This window comes from Protopterus annectens, chromosome 1.part2 (genome assembly GCF_019279795.1).
Source record: "Protopterus annectens isolate FY-2018-M chromosome 1.part2, PAN1.0, whole genome shotgun sequence".
Taxonomy (NCBI): domain Eukaryota; kingdom Metazoa; phylum Chordata; order Ceratodontiformes; family Protopteridae; genus Protopterus; species Protopterus annectens.
This window is the reverse complement of record NC_056727.1, coordinates 436,858,915-436,878,547: the sequence shown is the minus strand read 5'-3', so window position 1 is coordinate 436,878,547 and position 19,633 is coordinate 436,858,915. Positions and strand designations below refer to the sequence as shown.

Here is a 19,633-nt window from a genome sequence, read left to right as displayed (position 1 = left end):
AAGGAGATTCCTCAAGATTGGAGACATGCACTCATTAAACTGATTTTTAAGGGAAAATAGAATATGACAAACCCAGGGTCATGTGGTTCCATAAGTCTAGTACTTTCTTGTTGAAGAAAATAACACAGAAGATTATTTAGGATAAATTATTGCCAGAACTGGAAAGGTTTGGAATTGAAACTATATGTAATATATATATATATATATATATATATATATATATATATATATATATATATATATATATATATATATATGGGTCTCTGTTATTACATCAAAAACACAATACATCAAACTCAAGTTTCCCAAGCTCATTTTCCCGAAAGTATACATTATCGAAACCTCATTGAACTGAAGCTCATATGATCGACAACTAGAGCAGCCAATTAGATACTATTTAAACCTATGTCACCTTGAGTGAATGTACTTCGTACCTTAAAAAACATGGCAAATGTAGAGAAACTACCACCCGGGGTCCTAGGACAGATCTACAAAACTAGTGTGTCTCAAAGAGGTAAAAACATTCTAACATTACACGAATATACCTACCACTTAGAAAAGTCTACAAAGTGTAAAAACTACTGGTGTTGCAATCGTAAGTTGGCTGACAAGTGCAAAGGATGAGCTATTACTGTTTGTATTACATTAGGCGAGGAGTTGTTAAAGTCTCTTAGTCATGACCATCCAGGAGACCCAACACAAGTGGAGAAATATAGTGTAAGTCTGAGTTTAAAAGAGAGAGCTACTCTATCTCGAGATTCCCCTTGTCTTATAGTGGATGATGCCACAGCTTCCACTTCATTCGAATACGTGGCTAGTTTGCCAAGTAGGCTTGCTTTACTGCAGAAAGTAAGGAGAGCTAGAAAACAATGTCAAGGTAGAAACTCAAATAAAACTGATGTTACACTTTTAAACTTGAACGTACTTGAATTGCAATTGAAAGGTGCAACATCTGTACAGAATAAAGTAACTGATAAGACAAATGAAAATGTTGTTGCTGTGTTCTCTACTCATAAAAATTTAAAGGATTTAGCTACATCGGACATTTGGTTTATGGACGGCACTTATTTTGTGAGAGGAATAGCTTGCCGTCAATTATATAGCATACATTCAATGATAAAGTACGTCGCGTACTAAAAAACTGTGCTTTTGCTATATTGTTTAATGAGTAAAATGAGTTTAAAAGCCTGTAATTTCATGTGGCACTGTATCTTTGCTCTTTTGGGTGAGCATGACTTAAGTTGTCAAGTAAATTATATTCTATGTGATTTTGAAGTCGCTGCCATGAAAAGCATTAGAATGAATGTTAATAATGTGATATGTAAAGGATGTTTCTTTCATTTTGGAAGAAACTTATGGAGAAAGGTACAGAGCTTAGGTTTGGGTCTCTGTATAATGGTGATATGCCATTTCAACCTTCAGTTAAAAAACTGGCTGCATTAGCTTTCTTACAGGAGAAGGACATCATCCCTATGTATCATAAGCTGAAGTCTACCTTTCTACTGATGGTAAAGATCTATTGAAATTCTTTGAAGAATTGTATCTACTAGGGTAACCGAGGTCTTTTTCTACTAGATCAACTAACCAGGTTAGATTTCCACCATTGTTTCCAATAGATTTCTGGAACGTGTCAGTTCTTAACAAACTGTATCTGCTGAGGACACAAAATTCGGTGGAGATGTGGCACCATCTGTGTAAGTGCTTAACAGGAAAATTTGTTTCAGATCTGAATAGTGTCATGTGTGCTTTAGCCAGAGAATAGAACAGAGTAGATGAGGCCCGAATACGAATGTGTACAGCTTGTCCACAGTCTGCTAAAAAGCGAGAATTGTTAAGCTGTCAGCAGCAGTTTGAAACCATATTCTCACATAAAGGGGAGTATTCAAACTTGGAGTATGTTTGTGCTATAGGGAATTTATTAAAGATGTAAATTTAAGTTTGGATTTCATGACGGGACTTACAGGGGATGTTTATTCATTTCCGTGGTGAATTTATTTGCACGTTTGTTTGCAGTTGAGATTGCAGTGTGGTAGCAATATGGGTGTTTCTTTTACATTTTCTAGGTATGTTTTCGATGTTTTGTAGTTTGGTTCAATGAGGTTTCGATAATGTGTACTTTCAGGAAAGTGAGCTTGGGAAACTGGGGTTCGATGTATTGTGTTTTCGATGTAATAACAGAGACCCATATAAATATATATATATATATATATATATATATATATATATATATATATATGGGTCTACTTTAAATAACCGAACCGACACTTCACCGACACACAAAACACCGACCCCAAATAACCGAAAACACACAACACCGACAACTCACAAAACTGAACACCATTACACCGACACAAAAAATGTAAACTACACATTACACACAATGACATATCCACTAACCTTAACCCAAACCCTAACTCTAACGTCCGACACTACCGCACACTTACCCTACCCGCACCCTAACCCTAACTCACTTAACCCACCCCTAAACCTAAAGACTGTCACTATCGCACACTTAACCTACCTGCACCCTAACCCTAACTCACTTAACCCACCCTAAAACATAAAGCCCGTCACTATCGCACACTCACCCTACCCGCACTCTAAACCTAACTCACTTAACCCGTCCCTAAACTACAGTCCGTCACTATCACACACTCACCTTACCCGAACCCTAACTCCGACAATACCACACACTCACCTTTCCCACACCCTAACCCAAAATCCCTAACTCCGACACTACTGCACACTCACCTTTCCCACACCCTAACCCAAAATCCCTCAATATCGCACACTTACCTGACCGCTCCTAAATCCGTCACTATCGCACACTTACCGAGTCGCGCTCACATGTTGCCCTTGTCGGTCTTTCGGCTGTCGGCAAATCAACTTTTCGATCAACTTGCTTTTCGGTCCTTTCGTCTCGGTCTTCTGTGTGTCGGTGAAGTGTCGGTTCGGTTATTTAAAGTAGACCCATATATATATATATATATATATATATATATATAAATATATATATATATATATATATATATATATATATATATATATTGACATATATTAAAATAGATTTATAACTATCATTAACACAATGTTCTTACAGTAATATAATAACATAATAAAAGTTTTAAATGAGAATATGAGATGTAATGTAATTTATACAGACTTATCTTCAGTTTTCGATATGGTCATACTCAAAACACTGATCAATAAATAAGAAATCTCAGTATTAATATAATCCTGACAAAATGAATAGCTGCATGATGTACAAATAGGACATGCCAAGTATCAGACAGCAATTGAACTGGTGAAATGAATTGATTTGAACATAAAACAAACAAAAAACAAAAAAAAAAAAGCAAAAATCTACATTTTGACATTTTTACATGGGAGCTGTATCCCTATACCCCTGCATATTATATATAGCAACTCCAAGAACGCACTACAGTGAGGAAAAGGGTAAATTTCCTGATAGTCGCTGTACCATGATATACATTCAAAAGTTACGAGTTTTGAAAAACTTGATCATATGGTCTCAACTATATGGAGTTCAAGTTTCTGAAAACTTGATCAACTGACAGGGACCCATATATAAATAAATCAATAAATATATATATATATATATATATATATATATATATATATATATAAAATTTACTATTGAAACCTTGAAACTGCATAGGTCGTCTGGTCACATAGTTGACCTGAACTCCTGAATCTGGAACAGTAAAATTGTGGCCGTGTTGAAACTGAATACATCGACACCCATAGTTTGATGTATTCGACATAGCAGGAGGTGATGTCAGTCATCCATGCTATGCAGCTTACCGTACCATGACATTCCATAGTCAACGGTACATGTATTTTACTATTTTGCAGGGGCCAAGCCCACTGCACCCCCCATGTGGGAGCTGCACCCCCATACCCCCTGCAAATTATATATACCAACTCTGAGATCACACTACAATGAGGAAATGGGTTAATTCCCTGTTCCTCTCTGAATTGCGATCTCCACTCAAAATTTCAAACTCAAATACTCAAACTATACTACCCATTCGATGTGGTGTAGTCGATGCATTTGAGTTTGCAAAATTGCCCATTGCAAAACTGCATTTCAACAGTGTTACTCTTGACTGAATGCAGTTCACAATGGTGATTGTAAACATATATCTTCTTCTTCTTCTTTTGGCTTTTCTCGGTTAGGGGTCTCCACAGTGGAGTCCGCTTATGATTGGCAGTGGAGTTTTACGGTGTCGAGTTTCCACCTGGCACCCAACCTTCCATGGAAAGCACATTGTAAACATATATATATATACATACATATTTCATCTGTGATTTTCTACAATTTGTATGCAGGTGACTAAAAATGGAAAACTGATACAAATATTATAGATAGGGCACATGTACAAAAGAACTTGACTAAATTGACATTTGGAGGACAAGTGAATATTATGCTGATAAATACATCAAAAATGAAGTATGTGATATTTGTGAGATATAGAGTGAAGCGTGAATGTTTAATATAGCACACAGTGATTGAAACTAGATTCTTTTAAGGGCCTGGTTACATGGATAGACCCAGCTTTTATTTTCTTTTTTAATCAATACCAACCAATTGGTTAATGACAGTTATAAAACTCAAGGCTTTATTTAAAGATTTATGAAGTCTAGAAAATCAGAGATTATGAAATCATTGTTTGTAACTATCAGAAGACCAAAAGTAGAGTATAAAATAATAATATGGAAATATCAGAATAAATCTAGCATAAACAAAATGGAGAGTTTTAATCTTGTACAGTGTGCCATATAGATATTTAAGAGAAGATCTTATTCAGGCGTATAGGGCATGTAGCAACATTTAACTCTGGAAATGCTTGGGGTTATCAAAGATAAGTAGAGAATCAGCAAGTTTTGTAGAGATTACATAGTAATGAGAGATGTACTAATTAGTTATTTGGGAAAGAAACTGATGCCTAAAACAGACTACCAAATTATATTAATGCATGCAATAGTTTAGATATTTTAAGAACAATTTGACCACTGACTGTCTTGGTATATTGTCAGGTTATAATGGCATTATTGTCTGTGCCTGATATATTTTTATGTATGTATATATATATATATATATATATATATATATATATATATATATATATGGATCTATCTTAGTAGATCGACATGTTAAAAGAGCGAACACGAATTAACCGACGCCAGAAGATCGCAAGTCACTTTACCGACGCCAGAAGACCGACAAGGCAGAAGACCAACGGAGGAAGACACCGACGCTGAGAACACTGCGATGGGGAAAGGATGTGTAAGTATGCGGTAGTGACGGACGATAGGGTGCGAGTAAGGTAAGTGTGCGATGTTGGTGGTCTGCAGGGGTAGGGGTGGGATAAGTGAGTTAGGGTTATGGTGCGAGTAAGGTAAGTGTGCGATGTTGGTGGTCTGTAGGGGTAGGGGTGGGATAAGTGAGTTAGGGTTAGGGTGCGAGTAAGGTAAGTGTGCGATGTTGGTGGTCTGTAGGGGTAGGGGTGGGATAAGTGAGTTAGGGCTAGGGTGCGAGTAAGGTAAGTGTGCGATGTTGGTGGTCTGTAGGGGTAGGGGTGGGATAAGTGAGTTAGGGTTAGGGCGCGGGTTAGGTGAGTGTGCGATAGTGACGGACCTTAGGGTAAGGGTTTGGGTTAGGGTTGTAGATAGTTGTGTATGTATGGGTTAGTGTTTGTTTGTAAGGATTTTGGTGTGCTTCTGTTGTGTGTGTGGGTTTTGGATAGGGGATTTGTTTTGTTTGTTGGTATGATGTGTCGGGTGTATGCGATGTCGTGTTTGTGCACTGTCAATCTTCTGGCGTTGGTGAAGTGACTTGTGATCTTTTGGCGTCGGTTAATTCGTGTTCGCTCTTTTAACATGTCGATCTACTAAGGTAGATCCATATATATATATATATATATATATATGTATATATATATATATATATATATATATATATATATATATATAGATATATATATATATAAATACTGTAGGTATATGTGATAAGTTAGATAGCAAACTGACTGAAAGGCAGAACACACAGAGTACGAGTTGCAGGCACCTTATTAAAAAGTATGAACGTGACCAGTGGTATCCCTTAGGGCTTGGTGCTGGGACCTCTCCTTTTTGGTATTCTCAGATCTTCAAGTAGAGTGCCAAGAACTTTGGCTAGCAAAGTTTGTAGATGACTGCAAATTGGGGATTGCTGGTAAGTCATTCTGTGATACCCAGACCCTCCAAAATTAATTCTCCCTTGTAAATTATTATTGTACTAAAAATGGGATAAAATTAATTGGCAAAAAGTATAACATTATCACTTTTAGAAGACAAACCCTCACCTCATCATACTGTATAGACAACATGCCACAACAAAACATAAATGTAGTCAGAGAGACCTGGGTGCTTGGATTGATAGCTCATCTCTTTTGACCATCACATAACAATTGTTATCAATAAATCCTTCTGTTTTAGTCCAGATTATTGCCAAGGAAATATTTTATTGTACTCAGCATTAAGTGGCCAATTGAGTGCAATGCCCACTTTGAGATGTGTCTCACTGAACATATCAAATAATTAAAAAGGCCCAAAAGGCTACTAACAATAAAGATCACAGACCTAAAGTTCCTGAACTACCAAGAGAGGCTGAAAGCCCTATTCATTTATTCAGTTTCTTACAGACTTTTGAGGAGTGATCTCTGAATAACATATCACACCATTAGAGGCCTGATCATCCTGCACCTCCTGTTTCTCTACAAGTCCAATTTTGCAACCAGTACCATGTCCCAAGAACTAAATATTCAGAAACAGAGGAATAAAATATGCCAGATGAACAGGTTTATAACCCAGCACCTCCCAAACCTTTGGAATAAACTTCCCTTGCGTATCAGGCAGTACAACATACTATTTTCCTTTAAACATAAATTAGATAACTGCATGGGCATTCCAGGAATGACTCCTAAGGCCTTCTTGGAGAAAGAAGGCATATACTCTGATGGAGAGTATTGGCAAGGCATGAAAGCCGTGAATGGTCACAGGACTCAGTGGCCTTTAGAAATATCTGTGCATCTTGTGAATCTATATGATGCATGGCTGCACTTTACTTTTATGTAAACTGCATACTCTATTTAAAAGGACAACTGTTTTCACAACAGGCTACAGTCATTGTGCATTCCTCTGCCATTCAACATTTCCTGAAAATGGTTTTGTATTTACCACATAAAGAAAGAAAAAAAAATCATAGTGTCTTTCAACTCCATTTTTATTTCCTTCAGAAATACCTTTACCAGCATATAGACAGTGCTGCAGATCAGAACTGGTCCCTGGCTTTGTGTATAATATAGAGGATTAAGATCAGGTGCCCAATTATAACCAGAAAGTTGTGTTCAAGATATGGATGTCAAGAAATGTTACCTAGTGAGTGAAACTCAAAAGGGGAGCCTGGACATCCATGTTTCAAAAACATGACTTTCTGCGTTATTATAGTAAGACCCAATCAGAATTCTCTGTAGGGCATGGGGTTTTGCCTGCTTCCATGTACTATGAAAGTTAGAGAAAAAAGCAGTGTAGTAACAATTAAGTATTTCACAGCTTAGAAAGTCCTAACATGGTAGGCTCTACAACATGATTTTTTTTTATTTTCTGATTATAAAGTATAAGCTTTTGTTATCTGGTTTGTTTCAAAACATATTCACCTCTTGGTCACAAGTGAAGTGTACCTAATTATGTTGCTAAATGTCAAAACTCTGTGTAAGTTTATATTTAAGACACCATGAAAAGTGTACTGAAAAAATAAAATTTTGATTTTGCCTTTTAAATACACATAAATCACAAAAATATGTTTTTAGCAACAAATACCTATATTTTGAACAGAATGGCTTTGTCCCCACAACCAATTAAAACATTTATTGCACAGTCATCAAAAGTTTCTAAGAAAACAGAGTTGCTATTTTATTAAGAGACACTATGTCTAAGGGGTTCACATTGTCATCACCAGGGTGAACCTACCCAGGTAGAGCCAGTCAAACTTAGGCTAACAAATTGTGCCAAATAGGATGTCAAAGCTGAGCAATGTATTTTCTTAAGAGGATCAATCATTCCTGCACCTCCTGACATTACAAAGTGCATCTCTTATGTCCCTGATTTTTATATGTTGACTGCCAGCATACCCAAACCAATAGAAAATGTAAATACCTTGATTTGCACACAGAGTACTTAAGTATTGGTCAAAAGCTATACTGTATCACAACTATAAGGCTGATCCATCAGTATGACAAACTTCAGCTTTTCCACATCAAATTGCCTTAGACAATGTCTTGTGCCATATTCTTGTAAGTTATAGGTTCTCATCTATTTCCCAGAAAAACATAATGCATACTTTAATGTACTAGAGGCACTCCCCATTCAATATAACAGCAAACTGATGGGCAGCTTTAACTACCCCAATATAAAATGGGAATCAAACATGAGTCTTAATGTGCAGAATCAAAGATTCCTGGAATTTGTAAATGTAAACACCTTGTACCAGTTAGTCTATGTACTCACTAGGAGCACAAACATCCTTGACCTGGTCTTCACAAACATGGTGGAACATTGCACTCTCCCTAGTGTAATGTCCTCACTAGTCAGGTCAGATCATAAAGCTATCTCCTTTGAAGTAAAGGTAAATAAAGGCTAACTGGAACTTTTAGGAATTATTCTAGGGCAAACTTTCTACTGCAGACACCTTGGCAAAATTTCAAGCCCCTCAAACCTTGAGAACACCACTGGCTATGCAGAATCACTACAGAAATGCTGTATAATCATATTAACAGCTGTACAGAGACAGCAGTACCTACCTGGATTGAGCACAGAAATAAACTCAAAGAACAAGCTACCCTGCTGGATTCCCAGCATCAACAGGTTGTATAACAAAACTAGGAAATTCAAAGCAAAAATTATGAGGTGCAATAACAAGCAAGGTAAAAAAAATCCCTCATCAACTTAAACAAGCAACCCATAGGGCTACTAAAGTCCATAAAAGCCAAATGTGAAATAAAATCAGCCTCCCAGGCCAAGGACAATTAGAACAATTTCTTCAGCTATGTCCGTAACTTCAAAGACAACACACAGCAATGTACTATATTAATTGCAAATGGTGTCATCTATACAGAATTGGAAGATATAGAAAACCTCCTGGCTGACAAATTAAGTTCCATATTTACCACACCTGTCCCTGCCAGATGCCCTTCAGGAAATACCCATATCCATGACTCTCCCAACCATCACTAGACAGCATGTGTTCAAGGTGCTCTCCAATGTCAAAACACTCCAGTGATGGTTCCCAATAATACCCCAGGATGCCTCCTTAACAGTATGAAACATGAATTATCAGGACCACTAGAAACATCAAACCACAGCCTCTAAAGAGACTTTGTGCCATATAAATGGAGGACTGCAACTGTTATTCCACTCCACAAGAGAGGGCCATCCATGGACCCAAAACATTTTTGACCTACAATCCTGAGTAGCCTGATATGCAAAGCTATGAAAAGAATAATCACGGATATCCTAAATGACAACATAGGTCACCTAAAATACTGGACCCAGCGCAGTTTGGGTTTGTTGAAGACAGGTCTTGCCTACTCAGCCTTGTGGACTTCTTCAAAAAGGTCACCAAAGCAATGAACAATGGTAAAATGGTGCATATGCCTACCTTAATTTGGCCAAGGCATTTGACACAGTACCCCACTTGAGCATTGTAGAAAAGCTCACTAAACTAGGAATAAACCTCTATATCACCCACTGGATAGTCAACTGGCTTACAGACAGGACCCAAAAAGTTAGAATATAGTAGTCTCCTTCCATCAAATGGCCATTTACTGCTGAGGGTGCCTGAGGGCCTAATGTTGGGCTTGCGCCTGTTTGGCATCTACTTCTCTGAGGTCAGGGCTAATGTAATGAGCCTCTGGCAGTCCAGGTTTGCAGATGGTTGCAAATTGGCCGCAGCCATCAAATCCCCAAGACACAAATACTCTCCAAGAAGGTCTGACACAGACTAACAAATGGTGCCATTGTCATGGTCTAAAACTTAGTGCCAAAAAATGCATCATAATATCTTTTTGAAAGATGGCCACCCCAGCAAACTGGTACATTGACAATACTCCCCTAACAGTAAACTCTGTAATTAAGGATTTGGGAATGCATGTAGACAGTGATTTGGCATTTGACTGTCATGTGTCCATGCAGTGTGGAAATCATTATATGTTGAATGACTTATAAGCAGTAGTATGGCATGTATATCCAAACATATCCTTGTTCTCCTGTACTCTGCTCTCATCAGACCAATCACTGAGTACAATGCCCCATTCCCCAATGTACTTGGCCAAGCATATGTAATAACTGGAGCATACTCAGAGATTCCTGCAAAAAAAAATACATGGTGTAGAATACAAGTCCTGTACAGACCTCTTCAAAGCCTTGTCCTTATATTCGGTCTCCTACAGACTGCTGAGAGGCAACCTATGCCTGGCCTATAAAGTATCCTCCAGTCTAGTGCTAATGGATATGTTGCACATCCATAAAACAAGTAGCATAAGAAACGCCTAATCTAGGGTTTTAAACCTTCTCTGCAACATAAATAGGACATGATGTAGGGACAGGTATGTGTCTTAGAGATTCCCTTTCTCTGGAACAGGCTTCACATCCATGTGACGCAGATTTTATCCCTGCATTTAATCAAGTAAAAACTTGGATCAGTGGATGGTGAACCATAAATATACCCCTGGTCAGGCACCTATGTTTCATTTATAAAAAGGAAACTTGTAAATGCTCAGTCATCCATGCCCAAGTATACATCCCTACAAAATTCTTGGGAACCAAAACCTATGAAATTTTACTAAGAAGCATGGTTAGGCTTAAACAGGCCTCTTAGGTCAATAGCCTTATATTCATAAGTAAATATGAGGCTGTCAGTCAGCAGAGTATGACAAGCCTAGCCATTAACTTCCCCTCCCCAGTCAGAATCAAACCCTGTATTTTCTATATGTGAACTAAAGATCTTAACCATTATGACAACCCCTCCCAACACATAGGATGTTCTGCTATGATACTATGATAATATAAAAAGTAGGAGGCTATGGGGGTAAAGTAACTCTCTATCTATCTATCTATCTATCTATCTATCTATCTATCTATCTATCTATCTATCTATATTGGCTAACTATCTAACCACCCATCTATTTGGATAACTATCTATCCATCTAGCTGTCTATCACTTTATATCCGCATGTGTGCATTGTATGTATGTATCTATTTATAAAACCATCCACCTCTTAGATATTTGGGTAGGTGTGGGGACGTACCAGGCTCGTGCATTTCTCAGCCCTCATTGATACTTGCATGCTTTACTTAGCCCTTTAAGAAAAGAAAAATGGGCTATGAATACATGCTGTTAACAGAAATAATCTTTAAAGTTAATGTTTTGACTCAAAGTCTTTTTTGAGAAAGAAATTGAAAGATAAAAAAGCAAGATGATGTTGTAGAGACAAATGAGAATGAGACACATACTGCCATAAATCTCTAGCTCCATATATGCACATTATAGATTTGCGGCATACAGTCATAACCCATTTTGGTTTGTTTTTAGGGCACACTCTGGGAAGCAGCTTTCTCTTATTGTTAACCCAGAAAGTGTAGGTGTCTAGAATTGTGTTTCTAAGCACTGAGAACTTAACACAAGTTTACCTAAGGCGGGAGAAGAATCAGGTTGTAATAGAATCATCCAAGTTATAATATTCTTGTATTATGGGTTCTCATCTAAGAAGGAAAAAAAAATAAGTTATAGGAGAAGACCACATATGTGAAAGATAACATCAGTAAGCTAGCATAAAAGACACAAAAATAAAAACATATCCAATTAGAGAACTTCTGCACTCACATAAAACTTAAGAGAAAATTTTACATGAATGTAAATGAGTTCATCTTTTCTGTTGCAGGCATTCACTTCTTCAGTTTGATATACTGAAAGAATCATTCCTAGGTTTCAGTATATAAATCCTATATTTTTTGTTTCTTGATAAGACACACCATATATATCATTTGACACATTCCAGTACAAAACACACAGCAGAATAAATTAATAATTAGAGGTTATTCCAGAAATAACGATGATATATACTCAGTGATTTGTAAAAACAAAAATAAATAACCCACAATCTTGCAAAACCTAAAACAATCCTGTTGAGCTATTATGTTGGGGAACAGATATGCAAAATATTTTTGTTAGCAGGCAAAATAAAACTTTTATTTTCAAGAAGGTAGATATTAAAATAAGTTATTTTCTAATGCTGCTCCATGTTTAGTGAGCAGTGTACGATTTCTTAATGCATTAGCTTGAGCGTATCCTTCAGGTCTCTCCTGCATCACAAAATCTAATCCTTTTAAACTACAAAGCTACCATTCAACAGGGATGCATAGATAAAATATAGTATTAGAAGTAAAGGAATTTCATGCACTTAAATAAAACGTTAAAAAAATAGAAGCTTACCTGACTGTATATCAAATACAATGAACAAATCTCAGTGTAAGCAGGAGACTGACTTAGAAAATATGTATCCTCATCAGTGAAAGGTAGATGTGCATAAGTTTTCATGTACAGAAAGAATTCATCTGGTAAAGGCGTAGTCTTTCTTTAACACCCTTCTGAAGAAACCCAGCTCTTATAATGTCTAATAGATTCACAGCATTTTGAGCAGACATCTGAAAACCACTCCCTGTCTGACTTTCATGGCAATACATAACCTGTCATATTTTCCAAGTCTTTTACCACAGAATGAAAGGGATTGCAAAACATAGCCATTGCTTTTCACTACTTGGAAGATGACTTTGCAAAAAAAAAAAAAAACTGTAATTTGTAATGCTTAGGCTATAAATATATGCTGATGAGGACATTACCTAATAGTAAATGTGCCAGTAATTTATAGCTTGGCTGCTTCCACTAAGACAAAATAACCTGCAACAGACTTGCACTGTATTTTCATATACATTTGCATTTTCTATATGTATTAAAGATGCAGCCATTAAATAAGTCCCTTCTAACTAAAAAAAATAGTTATATAGCTTCCAGTGAAGTTATGCTGTTTGTCTCAGAATCTTTAATTTATATGAGATAAGCTTTAGGAAAGAAAAGAAAGATGAACATGTTGCTTCAGGGCATGCAATGCATTTTGCTAGACCATCTGACTATGTTTGAGTTCCAACAATTTCATACAAGTACAGCCCTGTGTTTTGCATTTTTCTTTTATACTTACTAACATGGCTATTTTACTCTAAGATGAACTTCCTACATTTGAGCAAAACTTGCATTATCCATTTTAGAAGCTCATAGGTTTGTGCAGTCCAGGTGAAGTGACAGACTGCTCAAATGTGAGCCTCGGATTTGTGGTCACAATGTAACTGTGTAATATGAATCGCTCCTTTCTCTCTCTCTCTCTCTCTCTCTCTCTCTCTTTTCACTCACTGTCTGTCTATTTCTCTTTAAATATATGTGTATGAATGGATACAAACATACACTCTCACACACACACACACACACACACACACACACACACACACACACACACACATATATGTATATAGTGTGTTTGTATATATATATATATATATATATATATATATATGTGTGTGTGTGTGTGTGTTTGTGTATATGTATATATGTATATATATATATATATATATATATATATATATATATACTTGGTACTCACGTATTATCGCAAGCAGGTTTTTGTGGTTGCGAAACTCGCATGCTGCAATGAAATGGAATGCGGGAAATACTGTAAGGTGTAATTTCACTTCTTTACTAAGGAAAAACAAGTTTGGGATATATTTTGGAAGAGAAATAAATGTGAAATTCTTCTTCTTGTTTTTGTGCATTACACATGCACGCTTCATTTCTCACGGCTGCTGTGTTACTGACAAAAGGAATTCTGTGACTGTAAGGAAGGAATGCTGCCAAGAAAAGCACCCACATCACATATGGAAATGCTTTAGGTAATGTATTTAATTCTAACACTTTGCACACAGACTTGAAAGAAAAGTTTTGGTAACAGCAAGTTGCAGTAAGGAATGGCTTTCAAAAGTGCTGGTGGATGATGTCGGCAGGTGATTCTAGGTTTTGTTTCTGATGGGAGAACTTGTCAGCAGTGGGTCGTTTTTGTGTTGTTGGTGGTATCCTCAGACAAACTCAGATTGTACTTCACTGGTTTCTGGAAGGTATTATGGCCGAAAATATGTGGATTGTTCATTTCCTGGTTTTGTCTTCTTTTTTTTTTATGTGGGGAAAGTTGTCACAGATTGTAGTCAGGAGTGCTTCAAACCAGTGCTTTGTATGTGCAAAATAGGTTTCACATGACATGCTGCCGGGAAGTGCATGCATAAACAACCAAACTTACTTTTTAATTTTTACCTGATAACCCTGCAATAAAACAACCATAAGTGTGAAAGAAAACAGATTGTATAACATCAATGGTCAGATTTTAATGTTGGGAAGCAACCACTACTACCACGAAAATCTGGTTGCGATAATACATAAGTACCATATACTTAAATACATATATATATCTTAAGTTCAGAAAAATATTTTATGTATATATTGGTGTGTTGCATGATTTAAACTTTTTGAGTTTACAATGGAGAAGCAGATGTGCTGCCCTCAGTAGATACAATTCAAGCCAAGTGGAAAATGTCCTTACTGCTGAAAAAACAGAACACCTTGCACATTTTGAAAAGATATATATTGACATAACAAAGTATGGGCCTATTCAGTTGCACAGGTGTTTCCTGATATTTCTTAATTTCCCTTCTGCTCCCATGAATGTAGATCAAATGACATGGCACCTTTGCTTTTACTTATGTTTCTTGTTCCCTCATGGTTCAGAGGCTGCATATCTAAGGATACAGCAAGTAACTGTTTTATCTTTGAGCGTGATTTTTTTTGTACTGACTTGCTTCAACAATGTGCAGTGAACAATGGTTATCTTTTTCCTTTCAGCCCCACCCCTGGAGAGCTGAACATGACTGTGTTCAGACATGCCTTTATCCCTACCTTTGTTAGTATTTGTTAGCTGAGCTCTACAAAGATTTCCATTTTTTTTTAGTTTCTTGTATAGTGGAGTAACCAGAGAGACGCATTCCCCATTAGAATTAAAGTGCAGTTCATCATGTGCTGAGGCAGGTGGTTACACCATGGAGCATGACAGATTTTTTTATCTGACAGTTTTCTGAACACTAGCTTTTTTCAGCAAAAAGTATAAAAAGTGTAAGGCAGCACTCATTCAGCACAACACATAATTATCTGTGTTAGAACACATCAGTATTTTTGCTGTATATATATTTTCTTTTACAGATGCTAAATTCACAAATGTATCATGTCATGCCTCAGCTGAGAGCCGTTTTGGAATCTATTTACCTAGCACATTATTAGGAATCTGTAAGGCATACACATTTAGAGATTGGCATGTCTAGGAGTGAATCTCATCTGTGTCACATGCATGCTGAATTAACATAAAGAATTCATTTTGCATTAAATATTTACAGTTACAGTATGTTATGCTTCTCTCAGAATGGCAGAGAATCTGCTTAGTCAGGACTAGGGAAGTATCAGTTGTACTCAGAGCTGACACTGTCATTCTTCAAGATTTAAAGAAGAAAACAATCTTTCGATGTGTGAGGTCTGAAAAAGTGTTAGTGACCCTTGGAAATGGAAAAAATAATTACCTAAGAAAATGTTCCTTTTCAATGAACATGTGAGCAGTATTCTGGTAAGGTAAGACTTCCTAGAAGAATTCACCTGGAATAGCTAGTGTGCATGTTCTAGAAAAAAAAATAAAATAAAACAAGTTATAGTCTGACAAATTGTATACTAAAGACCATGCAAAAATAACCTCTGAAATGAAAATTCATTACAAGGGGCATCTGCAGTAAGCAGTGTATCACTTTGATAAATAAATGGGCTGTCCAGAAAGCATTTTCAGACACAATTCAATCTTAAAGCAGCTCCTATAAATTTACTGCAGTGTTGTCAATGTACAATTTCAGAAAGAGAGCTATCAACACTAAAGACAGCCATGGTGCAGATAGCAGCAAACATAAACACAAGTTGTGAAATGAAAATGTGTTATGTACATTCTATATAAAGGGCTATATAAGCATTGTAACATGAGTTTGCAGTCATTCAATAACCATTACAACATGCCTTTTACTTACAGGCAATTACAATGAACAACATTCAGTCAGAGAGGCATTTATTTTCCTAGGTTCTTAGGTTCATAGAAGATTACTGGTCTATTGGCTTAAGAGCTCTTACAAGCCTAGCCAATATAGTGCAGTTTTACCAAATATATGGCCCCTAATGGCATGGCTTTGTGCCTATGCCTTGAGTATCTTAGAAATTGTCCCTGTTCATAAGGGACACAGGGAGTACCCCAGATCTGACTCTGTAATTCCCCATCCATTAATACAAACTGCATTTGAAGGGGGCTAGGGAAGGCTCTGCTTAATGTGACTAGAAAGCCTGTTCCAAAGAGGGGGCAATCTCTGAGACACATATCTGTTTCTCTAGTATGTATTATTTGAGTCACTGACTAGGTTTAGATCTCTAGATCAGGTGACCATCATGCTGCTGGACTTGTGGATGTGTAGCAGCTCCATCAGAGCTGGATTTGTGATTTCCTTGTAGGTCAGGCATAGGTCACTCCTTAATAGTTGGCAGAAGACAGAGGAAAGGATTAGAGCTTTTGGTCTATTCACAAAGTTTGTGTTGTTTACATGCTGTAGTTTCTTTGTGAGGAACTTTTGAGGTTGCTTCAGCTACTGTAAGTGCATAGTCAAGTACATGCCAGATGGCACATTGTACTCAAGTACAGCGGGACTATAATTTCCTTGGATTTGGATGCTTACCTCTCAACTGTACAGATTTTTGCAGAATGTCCAGATCTTTCCTCATAATTTTGACCTGCTACTGATAAAATTGTGGTTTTCTGGCAAATCATTGCCAAATCTTTGTGTACTGAAGTTAGAAAATCATGACAGTCATTTGAAATTCAGACTTCCTTCCCTTCAGAACATTCATGCTAATGCAAAACCTGTTATTCTATCAATTTTCTGTTTGTAAGTACAATATTTAAAAATAGTCCCTATTTTTGGGCCTTTGACCCCCATTATTTGTGGTTTTGTCCAGATTGTTTTGCTCTAAGAGGTTGAGAGCTATGTTTGGATGCCATACCTTTACTTACAAGTTATGCCACATAGAAGGCCTTCCTCACTACTGTGGGCACACGGTGGTCAAAGTTTAGGCTAATATCTATCTGAGTAACCACAAATCCAAATGAACAAACAACAGTAATTGACTGAAACACCTCCTGGACAATCCCCTAGATTCACAGGAACATAAAAATCCCTTTCACTTCCACTGATTATTCTTAACTTCTGATTTATCCCTCTACTGACCAACCTGCATATTTTCTCTTCCTTATTTTCTTTTACACTTCCTTTATCTTCCTGCTACATGCTGTATCACTACATTCTTGTAATCTTTTCTTCTCTTACTCACTTACTGATTACTTCTATGCTAATCTATGTCCTAAATACTAGTGCCCAGGCACAACTTGTACTTTTCTACATTGTACATACTTCATTTCTGTTACTGACTCTCCATATGTCACTATTTTTCTCAATCCTCTTCTTTCCGTGACAGTCTCACTCTAGCAATTATTTCATTTTAATATTGCCTCTCCATTGCTATCTCTTGTTTTACTACCTCTGCATTTTTCTAAACTACATAATGAACTGTTCCTTTATCTGCTTTCATATTTTATACTGTTTGTTTAATTGTTGTTTGCTTTTTGTGTTTGATTGATTATTTTGATTCATTGATTGTTTTTTGTACTGTAAAGTTAATAGTATGATAATGGAGCTTTTCTCCTCGGGCCTCTGCTGAAAATGGACATGTATCCAGCCAGATTAGCCCGGTTAACAAATGTAAAATAAAATAAATAAAAAATAAAAACCTCAGTAACATGTGAATGTAACCGTTTTAACAAATCTGTAAAACCGACAATTAAATAATCAATAAAATTCACAATAAAGAAGCTGAGTTACGTGCTTTCATCCTGAACAGTGGACTTTATCAAAACTGCTCCTTTCATTAACCTAACTTAATTTATACATACCTCAATTAACATGAGCAGAAAAACATCCAGTCAAGTTTCTGATGTAATTAATATGTGTCAGCTCAAAACTGTTCCTGAAAACTATTCTCAAAAACCATCAAACATATGTGCACTTAATGTAACTGCCTAAGGAATAAAGTGACTTTTATATTTTAACACTGGTAAAATTGAAATGCAATCGTTAATGCCAGGAAAGGTGTATGCATCTAACCTATGTTGCCATATTAATTCTTGTTTACCTAACCACTCCTTCCATGGCCCAGTTCTTTCAGAATGATAAACTTTCTCTAATATGAAGAAAACAAATTTCTTGAAACTGTTACAAAGTATAGAATGTTTAAACAAATCTTTATTTGGGTTACGCTTTTTAATGTCATTACAATGTTCGTATATCCATTTTCTTAAAGATCGCTCAGTATTCCCAACATAAAACACATCACAAGAGACGCATTGACTTAGGTAAACAACAGCTTTAGTTTTACGATCAAATCTACAAGGACACCTTATACTCTTGTGTTAATTTTAACAAATGCAGATTGGTTGTTTAAAATATAGTGGCATTGATGATGTCTATCAAATTTATTCATTTTAAACTCCTTATTGCCTCTTATCTGAGGCATACTTTCTGAAATCTGTTTAATATTAACACCTCTCTTAAATACAATGTTGGGTTCAAATCCTAAACAATTTAAAATGTCTTTGGGAAAACATTTAATCCAATTTTTTTTCAAAATATTACTAATAGTTTATACCTTATTATTAAAAGTGTAAGTAAATGCTTTTTTGGCATAATTATTAGGCACTGTTTTCTTGTTTAAGAAAAACTTATTGTCAAATAAAATAGGTTTGTACATAGTTTTTCTACCTGCCCAAATCTTAGTATTAACCTTGCCAATAACATCTAAAGGGTAACTTCTAGCTAAAAACAAGTCTTTCAATTTATTAATCTTTAATGCAAATATACCATCAACTAAAATAATTCTAGAGAGACAAATCATTTGTCCATGTACATGTACTCTTGAAAAACTGGATGACAACTAGACTAATGAAGTATCTGTTGGAAAAAGTTGGCTTCCTAAAAACAGGGGACTGATAGATGCATTGAGAGAAATCCTTAAAGAATAGTTTGTTGGCATATATTAATTACGTCAGAAACTTGACTGGATGTTTTTATGCTCATGTTCATTAAGTTGTGTATAAATTAAGTTAGGTTAATGAAAGGATCAGTTTTAATAAAGTGCAGTGTTCAGGATGAAAGCGGTTGACTACTTTATTGTGAATTTTATTCCTTGTTTAATTGCTGGTTTTAAAGATTCATTAAAATGGTTACATTCATACGTTGCTGATTTATTTTACATTTTTTATGTGTCTGCAACTCTAGGGGATGTCCAGGGGGT

At 36.2% G+C, this 19,633-nt stretch overlaps 1 protein-coding gene across 2 annotated transcripts in view; it reads right to left on the bottom strand.

Annotated features, from left to right (window-relative positions):
* Positions 1 to 12,785, bottom strand: part of LOC122789412 (cystatin-2-like) — a 240,861-nt gene extending 228,076 nt beyond the window's left edge. The window contains exons 1-2 of one of the 2 annotated variants that reach the window (XM_044056857.1): positions 12,554 to 12,785; positions 11,752 to 11,823 (exon numbers count right to left, since the gene is read on the bottom strand). The gene's annotated coding sequence lies outside the window, so the exon portion shown is untranslated. The remainder of the gene's footprint in view (positions 1 to 11,751; positions 11,824 to 12,553) is intronic. The other variant, XM_044056847.1, reaches the window with a different exon arrangement.
* Between the last annotated feature and the right edge of the window lie 6,848 nt (positions 12,786 to 19,633).